The sequence below is a fragment of the Idiotropiscis lumnitzeri genome, unplaced genomic scaffold, assembly GCF_059441095.1.
Source record: "Idiotropiscis lumnitzeri isolate Australia: NSW breed Sydney's pygmy pipehorse unplaced genomic scaffold, RoL_Ilum_1.0 HiC_scaffold_35, whole genome shotgun sequence".
NCBI lineage: Eukaryota > Metazoa > Chordata > Actinopteri > Syngnathiformes > Syngnathidae > Idiotropiscis > Idiotropiscis lumnitzeri.
The window spans coordinates 504,172-518,336 of NW_028283573.1; the positions used below are offsets into that span (position 1 = coordinate 504,172).

Here is a 14,165-nt window from a genome sequence, read left to right on the forward strand (position 1 = left end):
GGAATCGAGAGTGGCTCGGAGTTACTGAAAAGTTGTTCAGGTCATCGTGTCGCGTATTCCAAAATTCCCGAGGTTGCGAAAGACCCTGTGTGCATGTCATCGTTGAGACTGGCGAGGCAGCTCGTGGTCGAGCAGCGTTCTTCTTTCCTGACCCGCTGATACTCGAACCAGACGCCGCTGGAATGTTGCGCTGCTTGAAGTCAGCTCATGTGTTTGACAAAGTTGGGAGCTGGTGTGATCGGGGTAGAGTGTCCACAGTTCAATATTTGCCAAGAGCAATTTTGCATAAAACATCGGTTGGAAAACGAGAAGCGCATGTTTCAGTGTTCGGCAAGCCATAAACAGCTAATGTTTCATGAAGCAGCTTTGAAGCTTGATTTCATCGCTCTCATTTTGTTATGGTGAACGAGGGCGCGCATAGACGAACAACCATTCACACTCAGGGGACAATTTCGAGTGTCCAATTGACCTGCCATGCATGTTTTTGGAATGTGGGAGGAAACCGGAATACCCGGAGAAAACCCGCGTAATGCACGGAAGAACATTCAAATTCCACACAGTAAGGCCGCAGCCGGAATCGAACCCTCGACCTCTGCACTGTGAGGCCATCGTACTAACCAGTCGTCCGACGTGCTGCCGATTGTAAATATGATATATAAGAATATTCAAAATATAATGTTTATTGGTGAAAATATTCAGTCAGTAATGCTTAATTGCCGGCTCATTAATTTAGATCAGCCTATCCCAAACTTTTACACTTAAGAGTTGGCAAACCGCCTCACGAGAAAAACAAAGCGCATTTACAGCGATTCAATCCCAGCCTCTAGCTAGGCCAGTGCTTCTCAATTATTTTCTGTTACGCCCCACCCTAGCAAGAAGAAAACAATTGGAGCCCTCCCACCACCACCACCCATCTCCGCCGCAACTCTAAATATCATTTTCGTTGCAAAACAAACCTACGCGGCAGAGTTAAGACTTGCTGCGCACGATAGGCAAGGAGAGCGCCACTGCCATCTAGTGGAGTGGAGGTGCAATTACACTTTATTGTAGTACGGTGGGAAAAAAGCATGTTTGAGCTAGGCACCCACAACCACATTAATTGTCCGCCGTCGAAGACTGTTTTTTTTTTTTAAATTAAAAGTTTTTTGTGGAAAAAAATCCAACAACTCGCACTTGGGGAAAAGCACAATGTAAACATATAATTATGATTTCAGACGTCGCATCTTGCGCACCTCGTGGAGGACATTCGTGTACATTCGTCGTAGTTTGGCAATCCTGTTTTGGGAAAAGACGGCAACCCTTAATCATGTTGACTTAATCCGCTCGTAGCCACCTGACAGACATTTTATTTTTCATCCTCGACAGCACAAACCAGCCGTGACCCCGCTTCCCCTCGGAAATGTCTCTCTTTCTTTTATTATGATGATATTCTGCAGCGATATGACCGCGTCCTTGAATTTACTCTCCCAGACGGCTTCATAAAAGTGTTTGGACCCAACGGGTTCGGGGTTGGGGTTATGCTTGCGCACTCCCAGGATTGCACGTGCTGTTGTGGCCCATCCGGCGAATGCATTTACTCCACCAGACAGCTTCATAAAGAACTGGCTCCCACTGGGCCCTCATCAACGGCTCCGTGCAGCCGAGCACCTCTGGACTTTGTTCTCTCAAGTGACTATAGCTCCACCCTTCAGAGCTGAAGGAGGAGGGGGGGGGGTGTAGGGGGGGTTGGGAAAACTGTGCGGACTTGAAGAAACAACCAAGTATAAAGAGGTATGGGGCGGGGGGGTCATTCAGGAAATAATGAGGGTGAAGTGCAGCAGTCAAGGAGAAGCCGCCAATCACTGTCGGACGCTCGTTGTGAATTCTAAGTGCCTCTAAACTAAACAACTAGTCAGCCTCGTACACAGGAAGCGACGACTCCATTTACCCGAGACACACTTCACTTTCTTCTTCCTCTCCATTAAGAACCACGCTGAGCCTAATCCAACATCTGTCCTACACGTCACTTTATTTGGCATTAAAACGTCCACGGCGCTCCCGCCTACACCTTCGGCAAAAGACCCCCACTCCCCCCCCCCCCCCCCCCCCCGTCGCAGCAGCTGAACGATTTCCTCTCACTGGGTGGCAGTGTCAAACGAGGCTCCTATTTAAGCTCATTAAATGTTTCCAAGAGAATAGGAACTCAATGGTGCATACCGGTGCGCGGCAACTTTTCCTTTTTATTCAATTTCCCTCCCTCCCCGCATATCTGTTTGCACATCTTTCCCCGGCTTCTATCTCATTCTGGTGAGTTCTGTCGTTAAAGGGATCATCCGGCCAGGATTCATTGTTCAAGAACAAGCTCAATGTAGGCATCCTTTTTTTTTTAAATGTAAATATGTTTTGGAGAAAACAATAGAAAACTAGGCAGTTTAAAAACGCCACCTGGTCATGAGCATTATGGCCACGCCCCCTCACCTCCCTCCATGTCTTTGTGGGAGAAATAGAACCTGTCGGGGTTCGGGTGCGCATGCTTGCGTCTTTTCCGCTTCAGCCTGTGTAAGTGGAGAATTGTGGATTTTTGCAGAGGGGGCGTGCAAATTAGTCGTAAATCTCATCGCGAAAAAGCCCTTAAATAACTATAGAGTCATTTGGAGGTGGGGGCGGGGGTTTAGGGGGTGGGCATTATAGTTGTGATGTCATTTTTACATGCAAAGCTATTATATCAGTGCCAACGTTAACGTCCATCAAGTGTCCCGTCGGCAAATAAATCACAACTGTGCAGCGGTTTGGAGTTGAATTTCTTGACGTCGTCAGGTTACGTGTATTACACCATTTTTTTTTTTCTTTCGGTCCAACGGAACAGGCTCGTTTCGACTTGCAGCTTTCAAATAAACAAACTTGCTATTGTGTCAGTGGCTGCCTTGAGAAACCATTTTCGAGGGATGTCAGCGCCTTTCGTGCGCAAACCTTTCAGTGCTGTCGAGCCTTGAACGCACTCCGACCTTCACCGTGGAGTTTTCGCTGTATTTTGACACGGTGCCTGAACCAAATTCTTCCGTGGGGTTTTCCCACACAAGGATGGTTTGGATTTTCTCAGGTTTTCCTCTGCCGCTTCATCCAAGATGTGTCTATGGCTTTTTGTTTTATTAAGGCTGCATGTGTGTGCGTGGGGTTGTGTGTGTGTGTGTGTGTGCGCGGCAGGGCAGCGTGCCATTTGAGACGGTCCCTAGGGGCTCAGCACACCTTCTATGGAGCTGTTGTAATTGCTCCATCGGGGCCTTGTCTTTGGCTCGGAGCCTGTCGCCATCGCTCTCACTCGCTTTCTGTCCGATGCGCTTTGGTTTCCCAGTTTTTTGTTTTTTTTGCCCCCACCCCCAAAAAAAAAAAAGAAATCCTGACACTCGACTAACCCCTCTAATCATGGATGATCCCCGATCTGCCCGATCTGTACAGTTACCTTCTATACCTTGGTTGGGTTGGGTTGAAAAAAAAAAAAAAATAATAATAAAAAATCGATATATCGACTTCAATCGGTTTTCCTTTTCATAGCATGATATTGACTCCTAAAACCATATATCAATTTTTTTTATTTATTTTTTTTTTATTTAATAACGTCTTTCTCCTGACAACACGCATCAAGATGAGATCTTGTCACTTTCCAAAAGTAGCGTATGAAAACAAAATGGCGGAAGCTGGGAAGTCAGCGCCAATGAGCATGAAGGCAGATTTATTTATTGGGTTAAATAAAACGTGCATGATTCACTGCTTGGCATCAATTCTCATCGTAAATATGAATCCTTTTTCAATACATTAGCAGTTCGTACTAGTTGCAGCATTTGTTCTTCTGAGATTGCCTCCAATACCAAAGTCAATTTGGCACCGCGTGACATCTTTGATTGCATCCAAAATCAAAGTCAATCGATAATCCAATCAAATCGGGTCCTTGCGTATTGAATCAAATCGTTTTTTTATTTTTCAATTTAATCGAAACCCAGCCCTGGTTCTGCTTTCTTTTGATCCAATTGAACAGCCACATACGGAAAAAAAAATACCATCCTGGTTCTCAGCGGAGAATAACCCTCGTCGTCCACACCAGGTTTTTAACCGCGGGCTTTCCCATTTACCCCCCCCCCCCCCCCAGTCATTCACGAGGCGGGCTTTTACCATGAAGCATTATGGATGTAGAAAGTTGCAGCTTCCCAGCAAGCACGGCACTATTATAGGACTTACGTGTTGGCCTGAGGAGCCTGTGATGAATGGCTGGAAGCCGTACATCTGCACTGATCAATAAACCTCTTGCTCCCAGAGGAGCATGTGACCCCCAACGCCCGTATACCCGCCCCTCCGTCTTATAATCTTCCACTTTATTTGTGAACTTTCCGTTCCAATTCATAGCCTCAATGGGCCCATTGATCTTTTATCCTCTGCTTGTTTTGAATAAAAGGCCGGCCAGTGTCTGTCCAGCCATCCGCGACAACAGCAATTGCCACAACGATGACAAAGCGTACACAAACATTGCATTCAGCTCGATCGAAGGCCAATAATCAAAAGATGAGGCGTTTACACGGCCGTGCTGAGGCTTCCATCCGTAGACTGGTGGAAAAAAAAAAAAAAAAACCCATCAGAATCAGAATGCCCTTTATTGTCATTATACTCTTGGGAAGAAACTGTTTTTCAGTCTTTGTATTAAGTTCATTTTGTCTTCTTATTATTATTTAGATTTTGACTGGTTCATTTGTAGTTGGCAATTTTCGTTTTAGGTTCATTTTTACCTGTGTGACCTGAGTGTCACATGATGGTGTCTTGTGACTCGTCTTTATCAGCTGGGGAAAAAAATGGTTGTTTTTGGCAGGCATTTTAGATTTAGTCTTAGTCATTTGGACGAAAATGCTTATTAGTTTTCCTCAAATTTAGTCATTCTTATTTATGGTAGTTTTACTCGAGTTTTAGTCGACAAAACACACAAAAAAAGTGTTCGTCTAGTTTTCATAAATTTATTCGACAAAAACTCAAAAAGGCATTAGTCCGTGGAATCAATGCTCATTGCTCCAAAATAAGCCGAGGACCAAAGCTTTTTATTTGGCAAGTGTTGTGGCTTTATTTCACTTATAGCAACATAAAATAATAAAAAAAAAACGTTTTAACAACATTGACTTGAAGTAGACTTGTTCTAATACAGCAGCACAAGTACAAACTGGATCAAACATGTTTTCTTTACTTGTAACAGCTCGCTGTCATCAGAACGAAGTAGCCTAGCGAGTGTCACTGTTGATCGCCACGGTTCGTCGAAGGAAAGCGTGTCAGTGTGTGTGAGCCATTGAGTGAGCCGTGTTTAACTCTGATCGTGTCGGCGTGATCTACATTATGTGTGCGGCGCATGCGCTCTGCGTGCTTTCCCGGTGGTGGGCGTGCCCAAACGAAAGTTAGGTTGCACCCGCATTGCATTTTTTGAAAGACAGATGACATGTCCAATAGGAAGGGATGTGATCATTTTGAACGTCTGACGAATCATGCGCTCACAAATTCGTCCCGTCTCGTCTGGTCAACGAAAATTCATGGACGTCACGTCATGTTTTCGTCATCTTCAAAATCGAAGGAAAAAAAGTTGCCGTTTATAGTCCGGAAAATACGGTAGATGTAATTTCCGCTTGTTACTTTCTACCGTCGATAAAAAGCTTTCTATTCATGTCACTCATCCCAGGAATAAAGCAGCATAAACCTGCATTGTAAATGTTTTTGTTTAATTTTTTTTTTAATCCTACTGCAATCTAATCTGCTGGATACTGATCGTTCCCTCGTGATTAATTATTTGACTGAATTTAACACATGAAATAACTGAATAATATCAAAGTCCGCAATCCAAACATGCTTGGACGGCGCTGTGCTATAAAATGACGCTTGGCAGGCACGCTGCATGTGTGTCTAAATGAAAGACAAAAAAAAAGACATGGTAAAAATAAGTTTTTCAAAATAGCCTCGTTCATGTGGACACGGCCGCATTGTTCATTGTTGTGAACGCGCTCACTTTTGCTTCTCAGACCGCAAACATTTGTACTCCCCAGTGCATCGTGTCATAAAAAGAAGCTTGTCATAAATCCTCCATGTTGTTTTTTTGATTGCTACTTCTTCCCTCTACGGGCTTTTTCGACACGGGGAGCCCAAGTGAAATATTCCCTCCGTTGCATGCGCCGCCCTGCGGCCACTTCTGAGCAATCCGCGATCACCTCTGCTCACGCGCTCCTGATCTCCCGCGCTGATGGCTTGTTGTCTCTGTCACACACAAAAAAAAAAAAAGAAAAAAAAAAAAAAAGAACATTTTCAGCCTGGTAATTGCATGTCTGCTGGTCACACCTGTTGGGGTTGGGGGGATTTGTGCGTCGGGTTGTAGTACACTGACCTCTGCCCTCAATCGTACCGAAGCCCTCCTCGCCATCAGCATTGGGTGCAAGCCCACCGGGAGTACCAGTGTGAACATGTTCTCTCAAAGTTGATTGGGTTTATCTGTAACCTTGAGGTTCACCCCCTCCTGTGTGTGTGTGTCTACTGCGTCTTCTCACCCTCTCCTCCCTTTCCCTTGCAGAAGCCCTTAATGAAGCCGGGGGTCAGCGGCAGCGTCCAACTAATTGGACCGAGTTTGCCCGAAGCACCGGCTGCCGGTGATTGAAGTGTCAAGTGAGGGTTGGCCCGACGTCGGCCTCTCCCCGAGTGAGTAGCACCCACAGCGCATTTATTTTTTACTTACGCAACCCGTGTTTTGTCCTGCATGCTGTCCTTCATTTGCGTCCGGGTTTTTTTCGCTCAAGCCGAGTCTTTTGTTTCTTATTGCTTCCCGGCATTTGTGGACCCGCATGTGCGGATGTTACTCGTATCACGCCACAAAACTTTGTGTAGGAGTGTGGCTAATGCTAAAGAAGGAAAGTGAGCATTACAGCCGTGTTGCCAAAATGTTAAGGTACAATAATAATAATAATTAAAAAAAAAATTTATATATATATATATATATATATATATATATAAAACATTTAATTTATTATACAAAATAATAATATATGGTATAATGCCAAATTAAAAATTAAGATGTTTTATTTTTTTAATAAAGTTCAATGACAACTATGGCTCTCCTTTCCCACATGTGATGACATTACACTAAGAAAGTAAACTGGAAAAAAAAACAATAATTCCACTTTTGGCTGTAGCTTGGATTTCTATGACAGACGTACATACGAAGTACAAAAAAAAACAATCCTTGCGAGTTAGCAGTAAGCTGAGGCAAGGCAGCTTTATTTATTTAGCATATTTCATTTTAAAGCTTTGCATAATTAAAAATACAACATTAAAAAACACATGTCAAGACATTTCATAGCTACCGTAAGTAAATAAATCAAAGTGGCTTCCTAAAGGGACTAAACAAAACAAGAAAAAAATACAGCACCGTCGTTGAGTGGCCAAGTAGCATGTTAACACTGCACTGTAACGTCTACTGAAATAATGATGATCTCATCTCTCTGTCCTCATACATTTATTTACCAAGTGTGTGCATGACTGCCATGACTGATTCTGTTGTATGACGAGCAACAGGTGGATACACTGGATAATGGTGGACTGCATGTCCAGCAAAGAGCATTGGGGCTATTTCTGTATTTAAGACTTAGCCTGGGTGCGCCACACGATGAGGCGAATGCTAGCTCGCGCATGCTAGCTCGCGCATGCTAGCTCGCGCATGCTAGCTCGCGCATGCTAGCTCGCGCATGCTAGCTCGCGCATGCTAGCTCGCGCATGCTAGCTCGCGCATGCTAGCTCGCGCATGCTAGCTCGCGCATGCTAGCTCGCGCATGCTAGCTCGCGCATGCTAGCTCGCGCATGCTAGCTCGCGCATGCTAGCTCGCGCATGCTAGCTCGCGCATGCTAGCTCGCGCATGCTAGCTCGCGCATGCTAGCTCGCGCATGCTAGCTCGCGCATGCTAGCTCGCGCATGCTAGCTCGCGCATGCTAGCTCGCTTTCAGTAGCAGCATCATAATCAAGTGAGAGATGTCATAGCATAACATCTAATCGACGACGTCTGGGGAGGGATCTCACTGGTCACCACACTCCTTAGAGTCAAGGTTTCAAATCTAAACCAAAAATATCTCTGAACAGCATGTAAGCAAAAAAATGAAACAAATCAAATGAACACAAAAGATGCATCTCTCATGCCATTCATATCCCCAAAAGAAATAAAAAAAAACATGTATGTTAATGGCATAGACAGAAAAAAGATGCATTTTTTTTTTGTAAGCCCGATTATCTTATGCAGAGTGTTTTGGGATCACTGCATTACACAGACGTTAACACAACAATGTTCTTTCTTGAAAATTAGGCCTGCAATTAATGAGTAATAGTCAATTAAGCTGACTTTGTCATTACTGCGTGTGCACAAATTTGGCTCTCTGGAGTGCTCGCCCACCCAGCCATCAAGTGCGAAATTACACAAGAAAGCAACATTCTGTATTGCTGAAAATGTCAGAAAATATCTTTAAAGGGGGAGTCAACATCCAAATTTTCTTTGCAAGAATATGTTCTATGCAGGCCCTCAAGTTGAAACACAGCATTATGATTGATATTACGTTTGCGGATTACGAGTGAAGCAGTAAAATCCAGTCATTTTCAGTCGACAGAAGCGACAAGATGGCCGCCCCTTGACGTTGCTAAAAACGAGTGTCATTTACTGCTTATTAACTAATTAAGCACAAACACGATATGAACCAGAATGCCATGTTTCGACTAGTGAAGGCGCATAGAATATTTTATTGCAAATATTAGATTTAAGCTTGACTTCCCCTTTAAACAAAAAGTTGAAATTTTTGCAGGGTTCTGGATATTTAAAAAAAAAAAGAAAAAAAAAAAACTTTCGTTACGATTCGGCTCCTCATCCAAATGTGCGTTCATATGCGTCTCGAGCACAAATGAGCCTTCCGGGGCAAAGGTGGACGTCCCCGCGTTGCACATTGCCCCTGTTTCACCTAATTTGCCTTGGCCCACTCGCTACTCGCTAGCTCACAGTGAGATTTAGGCAATTACCGAGATCGCCCATCCATCAGTCGGACACACACACACACCCGCACACACAAAATACAAACAAAACACATCGTCTTCGCCAGTTCTTATTTCACTTCTCCCAACAGTCCAAGTCATGGTCGGGCTCCATTGCACTTTCACGGTGTGTGTGGGGTGCCTCTAATTCGTCTCTCTCTCCCCCCGAAACCCCCCACCAACACCACTCCGCACCCCTCCTTCCATTAAGGCAGTTGTGGCTCCTATTGTTTGTCTGCCAGTAGGCAGTGGATGTAGCGGGCTTTTGAGAAGCTCTAGGGAGATGAGACGGAGCACTGGAAATGGGAGTGTGACTGTGACGCGAGCAGATACAGTCATCTCGTCCTCCATGGACCACACAGTGGCAATGAAAAAAAAAAGATTTTTTCTATTACTGTGCTCACAAGTGGAACGTTACCCAGGAGTCCTAGGACAATATTGTAATGAGATTAAAGATGAACATTTCAGAGAAATATCGCAATATCCAGATATCCAGGTTAAGTTGTAACATTCAAGGGATAAAGTGGGATATTTTCGTTATACTAAGAAAAATACTTTTAAATTAAAAACTCCCATATTTTATATATTTAAGTCATAATTGAATAAAAAATATAGGTATATATGTTTTTGAAAACAGATGGTATGGTTGAGATTGGTTGGGATATATATATATTTTAAATATATATAAATATGTAGAAAACTTTATTTTTATTTATATTATTAAGATTTGATAAAAAAGTATAAAGTCATGCATTTTTGAGAATTTATATATATATATATATATATATATATATATAGATCAAAGTTTTAATTTTTTTTTTATTTTTCAAGCTAAAATTGTATTCACTTTTGAATTTGAACTCTTCATTTTACGGGAGAAAGTCATACATTTCTTTTTAAATTGAAAATTGTATATATTTTTTTTTTTACACTAAAGTCAGAATTTCGTATATTCCTGGATAAATATTTTCATCATTTTTTTCTCTATTTCAAGAATAAAGTTATTTTGATTTTTTTTTTTAAGTAGAATTTTATGACAATAAAATTGTACAGTTCAGTGAAAAAAAAGTCGTGTTTTCCAGAAAAAAAGATCAATTGTGGAGATTAAATTATATCACAAGAATAAAGAAATGTTTTCGAAAAAGTAGAAAAATCACATTTTAACCAGAGAATTTCAAATTCCTCCCACGCACGTTGTGCATCCGTCTGAGCCAAGCAACTGCTGCCTTCCTCTCCGTACCTGCTTCTTTTCCCCTCCCCCCAAAAAATACATGCCCTAAAACTCTGTGGTAGAACATCAATCCAGAAGAAAACATTCAGCGCTTTGTTTGTGTGTGACGGGGGGGCAAAAGTCCAATTACACGCCGCGCATCATAACTTGAACAAAATTGTGTCAAAAGTTTGTTTACTTGCCGCCCAGCGTGTTGTGCGCTTGTTCATTAAGGAGTGCACGTCGTTAGCGTCTGCGCTGGTGCTCGTTAAAGGAAGATCCTCGGCAATTAACCGGGGCCAAAATTGTTTTATACCAACGGCTGTTAAAGCGCTCCTCTGTCCATATTTCACTCAAACGAGATTGAGGCCGACGTAGCCGAGTGCAATATAAAGCGGAGAAATTAAATGCTGACCTGTAATTGCATAGGTTATATTGCTCATCTGCGAGATTAAATGACCGCCGTGTTTGATTAATAACTGGAGGACCGAAGTGGGAAGTCGGCAATATCTCACTCCGAAGGAAGTTCTGATGGGGACTGAGCACATACAAAGGGCCGCGCGGAATTATTGGGCGCCGATACGTCAAGACATGCCTCAGCACTAAAACAAAAGCTAGCCGGCGTACTTTTTGAGAAGGGCAGTGAGAGGCGGGGGTGGGGCTGTTGGGGGGGGGGGGGGGGGGGGGGGGTGGATGTCACCACACTCCCTTACAGTCACGTTTCTAAATCAAAACCAAAAGTCAACACCCAACATGAACTAAACGCCATGCTAGCAAACGATGAAGCAAGCAAATACGACTAACACAAAACATATATCTCCTCATGCCATTCGTATCCCCAAAAATAAATAAAATGAACTGAAAACTTCAAGTGTCCAGTGATGAAAAGCATTCTGGGAGTCCTTTAGCCTCAGCCAATCAGATGGCTGGTTTGAGAGATGTCGCAAGTAGTGTGTTCACATTATGTGTTAGCATTAGCATCAAGCTAGCAGACTAAAAGGCTAAGCTACGCTGTGCTTGTTTAAAATAGATGTTATTCTTTTTGTTGTATGTTTAGTTTGACCGTAAACTTCAAGTGGAAAAAAAAATCTTGACGTTTTTCCTTTTTTGAAGAAGGAGGAGAAGAATTGTTCTAATTTGAGCTACTGCTTGTTGTGCAGTAAGTCGAGTCACTACCACCATACTGTACTCATCTTAAGTTTGAAAAGTCGCGGTAAAAAATGGCCAAGTGAAATCTAAAACAAATGAAAAATCCCAAACTATTCTAAATTTTTTTTTTATTTTCATGACAGTTCTTCTGGGATCTCATTTGTTTCTCAAGTTGGCAACCCTTAAATTGTGACTCGGATTATTAAAGCAACCCCAGTGGCCCCAAACAACAACACGTAAGACATTCGTACTCTTTATTTTTAGAGTTAATGATCATCATGATTCCTTTCTTATTCCGCGGAATTCATCTGCGGTCCCGGAAGATGCTGTAAATGTCACGGTAACGACATGGCGTTTGCGACGTCTGCCGTGACGACGAGATGTCAATCATCGCTCCCGTGAGGCTTTGCCTGAACGCCACCCCGACGCAAAGAGGCGCACGGAGAACAACGAACATGACGCCACTTGTGTTTATTGTCGTCAAATAATTTTTTTATTTTCCCCCTGTGTGGAGCTGACCCGCTTATTGACTTTGATGTTGATTCTGGAGGCTTTCAAAACGGAGCTGTGCTGTCAGTCACTGAGAAAGTTTGGCCTTGTGATGTTTCAGCAGCGCGTCTTTCAAATTTTTTATGTGAGAGAATTGCAAATAATACCGCTGAACGGACTTGCGAGATGCGCTTTTAATCAACTCAGTCAGATATCGGCGTAATGCAACAAAATTAAGAGGAATCTCCAAATTGTGATTTTAGAAACGGGGGGGGGGGTCTTTTTAAATTTTAATTGATCAAAATTTTAAACAAAATTATTCACCAAAAATTGCATCTCCAAATTTGGTGACTTTTTAAAAAGTACTTTAGTTGAAAAAAATGAAAAAGCCAAAACCAACAAACAAAAAAATGGAACATTTGTTAATTCATGATTTTTTGGGGGGAAGAAAGCCGCACCAGCCTATAAGCCGCAGTTTTCTATTTTTTAAAAAATGTTGTTGTTTAAAAAAATGAATGTTGGAGAAAAAAATTTAGATTTATTTAGTGTTAGTATTTTCTGAACTTTAGGGCGCCCCTACCGGTGAAAGAAAAATCCACAGAAAAGCCGCAACATTGTATTAGCCGCATGCTTCAAAATCTAGGAAAAACGTAGCTTCTTATAGTCCGGAAAATACAGTAATAATTTTTTTTTTTTTCCTCATTGGGTTATTTCGCAACCCTTCCCTTAAAATAAAATTGTAATTGAGTAAACAAAACCTTTCACCCCAGATACAGAGTGCAAAACTCATCCAACAATATCAAAATAAATAAAAACTCATGCATTCTTTTTATGTTGGCGTGATAATAAATGAACAATGCCGGGGTCAGACTTTAAAAATTCCTCATCACCGAAGCGAGTGTTGTGACAAATAAGCCGTGGAAGACATGCTCAAAAATGCCCCTCAGATGAGAAAAGCGAACGACACATCAAAATGTCACGTCCTTGTGCGACCAAAACAATAAAAATGTTTGGGTTTTTCCGGACACATGGGCCATCGTGTTGCCCTGCGCTTTTCCACGGCCTCCTGTGACTATCCAAGCTGTCAGGGCTGCTCGTGTTCTTCTTACCAGGGCACAATTGGAACAGATCCGGCCTCGGGGGCCCCGGCAAACATGATCTGCCCCCGCACAACTGGTGTCAAAATATGCAATTTGTGCATTTTATTATTTGTGTACACGCTTTTGTTGGGGTTTGTTGCGCAATGCCACCTCTTTGTCGAAATGCGATTTATCAACACAGACATGATGCTGGTTCCAAAATGTCGCTCTCAGAAAAACTTGGCTTACTAGTCCATTGATTCTCAAACTTTTTTGCCCCCCAGTGATGAGCGCCTTGTGAATTTATTATTATTTTTTTTTTTAAAATAAGTTCCACTAGTATTTTTGAAAAAAAACAACAAAAAAACAGATTGCTGTGCTATCATTGTCTGATTAATTAAGCTTTTGGAAGTTCATTTGTGTATTGGTCTCTCTTGAACTATTTAGTAGTGCTGTTCCGGTACCGATATCGGTTATCGGCACCGATACGAGTTTGGGTATCGGTGCCGATACGGTATCGGCGCCGACATTGCCTATCGGTATCGATACCGATACCGATATCGGACACCGCGCTGGTATCGGTACCAATATCGGGTATTGGTACCAATACCGGTATTGGTATCGGTATCAGTCCTGGTATTGGTAATCGGTATGTACCGATACTGTCTTCAAACACTGGCATTGGATCGGCAAGTACCAATTGTAAAGTTCTGTTCTGTAAAGGAAATCCTTTCAAAATATGTTTTCAAGCAATTAACAGCTGATGACAGGTTGGGTCGAACCATTCAATGGACGGGAGGGGTGAATCTGGATTTTTTTACGATATTGTAATTGAAAAGCCTACCTTTTATGAAATATTTTTTATTTACATAATGTAGCAATTTTTTTTTAGGGACTTGCTACACAGTAAATTTTGCAGGGTAGAGTTTACTTTAAAAAAAATTTGGTCCTAGCAAACAGAGTAAAACATTAAGTGTAAAATCTACTCTGACAAATTTACCCTCAAATTGTTTTTTTGTTTACTACTTATTTTTTACAGTAAAATGCACTCCAAAAAATTGACTGTACACCTTTTGAGATACATTTGAAAATCTCACATGCCCCCGTTTGAAAACCGCCGAACTAGACAATGGTTTAAGTGACGTTCAACACTTTTATACAGTGTTACCTTGACTTTAGGGCCGTA

At 42.3% G+C, this 14,165-nt stretch overlaps 1 protein-coding gene across 2 annotated transcripts in view; it reads left to right on the forward strand.

The window, feature by feature from the left end:
• plxnb2b (plexin b2b) overlaps positions 1–14,165 on the forward strand; it is a 158,466-nt gene that overhangs the window by 29,561 nt on the left and 114,740 nt on the right. For both annotated transcript variants that reach the window (XM_088287145.1, XM_088287146.1), the window contains exon 2: positions 6,563–6,687. The gene's annotated coding sequence lies outside the window, so the exon portion shown is untranslated. The remainder of the gene's footprint in view (positions 1–6,562; positions 6,688–14,165) is intronic.